This window comes from Anguilla rostrata, chromosome 5 (assembly GCF_018555375.3).
Source record: "Anguilla rostrata isolate EN2019 chromosome 5, ASM1855537v3, whole genome shotgun sequence".
NCBI lineage: Eukaryota > Metazoa > Chordata > Actinopteri > Anguilliformes > Anguillidae > Anguilla > Anguilla rostrata.
Window position 1 is genome coordinate 21,376,457 of NC_057937.1, and position 6,139 is coordinate 21,382,595.

At 40.2% G+C, this 6,139-nt stretch overlaps 1 long non-coding RNA gene across 3 annotated transcripts; it reads right to left on the reverse strand.

The window, feature by feature from the left end:
* Nucleotides 1–492: 492 nt before the first annotated feature.
* On the reverse strand, nucleotides 493–3,979 carry LOC135254970 (uncharacterized). 3 transcript variants are annotated; one of them, XR_010330009.1, is made up of 3 exons: nucleotides 2,668–3,940; nucleotides 2,040–2,535; nucleotides 493–1,210 (listed from the first exon to the last, which is right to left on the reverse strand). It is a non-coding gene; the product is annotated as an uncharacterized LOC135254970 (long non-coding RNA). The 3 variants fall into 3 exon arrangements; XR_010330010.1 differs by having other exon boundaries at nucleotides 2,040–2,507; nucleotides 2,668–3,939; XR_010330008.1 differs by having other exon boundaries at nucleotides 552–1,210; nucleotides 2,040–3,979.
* Nucleotides 3,980–6,139: the final 2,160 nt, after the last annotated feature.

A 6,139-nucleotide genomic window follows, 5' to 3' on the forward strand; every position in this document is an offset into this window, starting at 1 on the left:
GTCGTTAAAGATGAAGAATATGGATTTGGAATGAGTAATAATTGTAGTTCATTAAACTGCTAAGTATAATTGCTCCATTCTCAAATATTTTGATTTAAATTACCTAAAATATAAAGGATAACTTAAAAATATAATTTGTTAGTCAAATGCTCATTTCTTTTCATGAAATAAACTTAAATAATAGATGTACACAGGGGAGTGTCTACGGATAGGCTGCAGTGGGCATTGCCCACCCAGAGATAAGCCATGCCCACCCAGAGGAATCATCTGTAAGTCCAATGAAATCTGAAAAAAATTAGTTATAGCTATTTTTTTAGCGTCCATAGTTTTCTGTAATTTTGTCATTGGTCATCAAAAAATGCACTGCTTTCCTATTGGTGTGGGTGTGCTTAGTCAGTGCTGCTCCTTTACATTATCGCCAAACCACGCCACTTCTTCACACCAGAGATGGACGATTCCACATTTTTTGGAGTCGATTCCGATTCCGACTCCTTGTAATGGAATTGATTCTCAATCAATTCCGATTCCAAATGAAAATCAACACAGAAAAATTTAAGTTGTAAAACAAATTTATTAAATAAAAAACTTATTGTAAAAGCATGAAAGTGTCATGTCAAGACAGACAGCACTGCTTGAAAAAAACCACCCCCCAACTCTTTTTAATGACACCACTGCATTGATAGAAACAAATGTATTAAATTAAAAATTATACTAAATGGTACAAAACTTAAATACTATACAATAGTACAATAAAAAATGTATTTGTCAACACAAAAATGTAAGTTGTAAAACAAAACAAATGTTTTAAATGAAAATCAATACTAAATTGTACAAAACTTAAATACTATACAATACAATGGTACAATAGTAAAAAATAAAAAAACGTTCTTCACATATTGGGGAGGGACCTTCGGGTCATGCTGGGTACCACACTACCAATTGTAATGCAGGAAGAGGGACATGCTGACGTTTTTGGGCTTGAGTCTTGACCTTCTGAGATCAGTTCTCCTGATTTGGAGAAAATCCTTTCGCTGGGGACTGATGTTGCGGGTACACAAAGGTATTTCAAGGTCAGCTTCTGGAGGTGGGGGAATCTGTGGCCTTCAGATTGCCAAAACTGTAGTGGACACATTTTCCTCTCAAGGTTTGGAAGGGCAAAGTACATCTTAACCTCTGTTGTGAAATCCTTGTGTGGATTCTGTTGCGAGACCTAAAAGAACAAACAATATATAAATAAATAGAATGCTGTCAATTTCAGCTCCTCTTGCCTTTGATCTCTCAGTCAGTCACTAACTCAGTTACTCGGTGAGTCTCTTAGTCAATCAGTCAGTCACTCACACACAGTGCATTCAGAGTTATTGTTGCATAGCTCCTCACAATCCAGGACATTTTCACTACATACTACTTTAATAAGTGTTACGGCCGGCTCGAAGGGCCGGAACAAACAAAATGTCCAAATCACCAAAAACCAGACAGAAACTGATCTAAAAACACAAACTCAGACATTTATTAAATCTAAAACACAAACTAAAACAAACAAAAACTCAAAGTTCACAAAATAATGGGGCTTCACAAAAACCTACCAAACTCCAGCCGCACAAAAGAAACCCCAAAGAAGAATCTCCCCAGCCTCATACTGCAGGGCTTATATTGGGCCACAGGCAGGTGGAGGCAATCAAGCAATTAGGTATTACCTCCACCTGCACTACCCAGGCAAGCAGAGGCTGGGGACGTAACAATAAGGCAGCCCACATCATAAAGGACACCAGTCACTGCAAACGCATATTTCTTAATTCTCCTATCTGGCAGATGGTGCAAAACAATAAATGCAATAAGGATCATTATGCACTTTAATACAATTACACAAACTGCAATAGTTACCTGTCATTTTACTGTGCACTTTAATTGCAATAACCATGCACTAATAGTTACTATATGCTACCTACTGTAATTGTTATTGTTTCTCATGTTTTTTTTTCTGTGGGAGACATGCAAGTAAGAATTTCATTGTACGTTGTAGACATGGCTCACAAACTTACCCGTACATCAAACTCTTTCCAGATGTCGTCTTCTTCTGGCTCAACAACACTTGCCCCTACATTCATAGTCTGAGCACCTCCCTCTCTCACCAACACTGCGAACTCAGCTGAGAAAGATTTCACGGCCTCCTCCTGCATTATTCTCATTACCAAATGCCAGTTTCTTGAAACGTGGGTCGAGAAGAGTTGCAATACCAAGGAAACTAAAAAGCATAGGAAACAAATACAGTGATTTAGTTTGTATAATTGACATAATTTGTTAATATATCCAAGTACTGTATTGCTTTACAACTCTTACCGTGTTTGCTCCACATCTCTTCATAAGAGACTTATTGAGAGCAACTGCAAGTTTGTGGCCAGTGGTTTCAGGTGGATTTCTCTGAATGGCAGTGGCGGTAAACCTTTGCAGGTTCCTTATAAGTACAATTACCTTGGATGCAGTCACATTTTGTTCAGCCGACATCTCTTCTGTGACATTTAAGAAGGGCTTCAGGACCTTGATGTTTACATGAGATGACATTTTGCCTGTGATTACCTTAGTCTTGGACAAATTAAGTTGATTATCAAGATAAGAATGACTTTTTTTTTTTTTTTTTAACTGAAAAAGTACTAGTACAATGTCTCCTACCTTTGTTGTCTCCTCCATGTCAATCCAGTCATTTTGGAAGATTACTGGGAGGGCTGACCCTTTGAGGGATGACAGTGCAGCTGATAGGGGCTCCTTCACTTCTAAAAAGCGCTCCAGCATGAGATAGGTTGCATTCCATCTAGTTTCAACTTCTTGAACTAGTTTTCGCTCTTTCAGTTTCATGTCCTGCTGCAAAGCTGCAAGCTTCTCCTTTGCAGTGCAACTCCTCTTAAAATGTCCTACGATTTTTCTTACTTTCTGTCTCATTTCTTCCAATTCTGGGATTGCACTTAGGCTGTCCTTGACTATTAGATTAATAGTATGTGCAAAACATGGTATGTGTCTTATATTTCGCTTTCTAATGGCCGCCACCATGTTAGCTCCATTATCAGTGACAGCACACTGCACCTTCCCTTTCAGTTTCCAGCTGTGGAGTATTTCATGCAGACAGCTATGGCATCCGATGTGTGGCGCTCTGGGAATCTGTACCAAAATTGATTTAGTAAATAATAATAAACTTAATTTTTATAACACTTATGCAGTTACAAAGTGCTTTACAAATATATGAACATGTCTATTACAGCTAGGGTAGGTAATTTGTTACAGGTCAAATTCAGGTGCCTGAATCAACAACTAATCAGGATAGCTCTGTGCAAGGGAGAGAAGGGGCAGAGAGGGGGGTGGATTTTTACTGTTGTTTATTTTCACATTCTTGCTAATTTCTCCAAAGTTGCATACCCTAGTATCATAGGAACACTCCAAAAAAAAACCTTCAGGGGACTTTATGTAAATTATTCCAGGAGTAAGTATGCTAATGCATGCTCATGATTACCTGTGAACATCCAGTAGTTTTGTTTGCATGTGTCCATCTCAAGTGATGTAGTGAATGCTAAATATGCCTCCATACTGACAGAGGTCCACATATCAGTAGTAAGTGACACATGTGTTGCTGCCTGTAACATATTGTAGATATTTGTATTAACAAGTAAGGCTTTAAAGTTGATAGTCTGCCAAAAAAATTAAGATTCTATTTTTTTTTTTTTTTTTTTTTCATTGTAGCACTAATGAACCATACCTCAATTTCCAGCTGGACTTCCTGTCTAGTTTCCTCATACTGCCTTTCAATCTGCCTGACAACTGTTGGTCTTGAAGGAAACTGATACCTAGGCTCTAGCTCCATCACAAACTCTCTGAAGCCATCATCTTCTACTACTGAAAATGGCTGCATGTCTTTGACAATAATTTTCAGCAATTTGGAGTCAAGCCTTTTCTTTTGTACACTGGTAGCTGTCAAAGATAACAATTACTTAAATCACTGTGTAGATTTAGCGGTCTCTCTGACTTAAATCGTGTTCTTCCCACATTATATACAATTTTTATGTTCACTGTAAAAATCTAAATTCACATTATTATTATTGCTACAAACTTACATGAATAAGGTGCCTTGGCAAAGAAAGATGTTGTCAGTTTTGACTGGGTCACAACTGACTGGATTTTTTGCTTTTTGGCAGCAGGGATTTCAACCATGTCTTCTTCACCTACTGGAGCTGCTTGGGCTGAGGTTCCAGGCTCTGCGGTGTCATTCTGTTTGCTACAAACACATTCGTCCGGTTTTTTACATTTTTAAATCTGGTAGCCCTAAAGTTAGCTAACTATCTCAGAGCAAAAGCTAGCAGTAGCTGGCATTTCTTGAACCGCACACTCAAAAACAAAGAATAACGAGACTTTATGACAATAAGGACTTGTGTTGTTTAATGATAATTTAGTAGCTATGCGAACAACGCGTTTGGCTAACTATCTGTTAGCTATACATTTTGAGTTATCTACTAAGTTAGCTTACTTGAGTGTTTGCCTTTGTGCATTCGGATTTTTCAGCTGTGTGAAAAATTCCCAAATGCTTCCACATCGGGGACGTTGTCTTATTATACATTAGTTGCTTTTTACAAAGCAAACATTTAACTTTATTTTTGGTTGCGTCGGTGAAAGAAAAATACCGCCAAACCACCGACATCTTCTCTGAACAATGAACATACAGTCGTAATGTAGTCGTCGTCTTCTCATGAATTGCTTGTCGCGGCATTCAACCAATGAGCGAGCCTTGAATTTCCATTGTTGGAGCAGACCAAGGCAACTGAACGGAACTGAACACAGGTTAGTGTGTAGATAGGGCTAATCAGAATGAATTCATTACAAATTCGTTTAAATTAAAAAGGTTATTTGATTCCAGAGTTTGGAGTCGACATTTCAACAGGAGTCGACTCCGATTCCGTTTATTATTAGAATCGAATTTCAGAATCGACGTCATGGAATCAGGAATCGACTTTTTTGGAGTCGACTCTCCATCCCTACTTCACACATGCGGTACAGACATGGTTACGTGAACTGCGAAACCTGTTTGTAGTAGCTGCTATCAGCAATCCAATTAAAACTGTTAATACCTTTTTTCTTTCTTGTTTATTCTTTTCTCTGATTCTTATAAGTTATATTAGTAGTCTTGAATAGTTTCACAGTTGAGTTTGCACGTTTTGCAAGCTGCGTGTTTCTTTTAAGTTACCAGCTCACTTGGTGGCAATTGGCTTAGTGATTAGCCAGCTAGCTAGCCAGCATTTTTGTATAGCCATTTCCGTGGATAAAATCGCATTTATAATTGTTATTTTCTGTTAAAAACATTTAATTCATATTCAGGGAGATAGCCAACTAATCGCAAGTTAGATGACACGTGTAGCCATTTACAAATACCATCGCACCGTTTCAGGCTGGATAATAACCCGTTAAACCAGAGAAATTGCCGAGTTATCTTAGAATCTTTATCGCCGCAGAATGCAGCAGGGCTCCCCCTAGTGTTCCCACACCCCCTAGTGGCCGTGCTCCACCTAGTGTTCTCGCGCCCCCCAGTGTCCGTTCTTTCCCTAGTGTTCTCGCTCCCCCTAGTGTCCACACCTTGCCCCCTGGCGTTCGTGCTTCCCCTGGCGTTCGTGCTTCCCCTAGTGTTCTCGCTCCCCCTAGTGTTCGCCCTCCCCCCAGTGTCCGTCCTCCCCCCAGAGTCCGCACTCCACCTAATGTTCCCACGCCACCCAGTGTTCCCAACCATGTGTCTGTGTGTTCCCCGGCCCCCGTGTCTATTTGTCTGCCCGCCTGTTTGTCTGCCTGTCTGCCCACCTGTTTGTCAGCCAGTATGTTGGCCTGTCTGTCTGCTACCCAGGCCGTCAGCTCGACGGCCAATGTGTTCTCCCGCCTGTCTGTCTGCGTGTCAATCCGCATGTTTCTTGTCTTGTCTGCCTATTTGTCAGTCCTTGTGCCAGTTTTTTGGTTCCTCCCTCTCCTTCCCTGTCTGTCTGTCCCTTTGTGTGTCTGTCGGTGTCGCAGTATGCCTCCCTGCCTGCTTGTCCCTTTGTTTGTCCTTTTAGGTCTCGTCGTGTCTGTGCCTAGTCCTGTGTGTATGTGTGTTTTCATGTAGGGTCGTGGTGTTGTC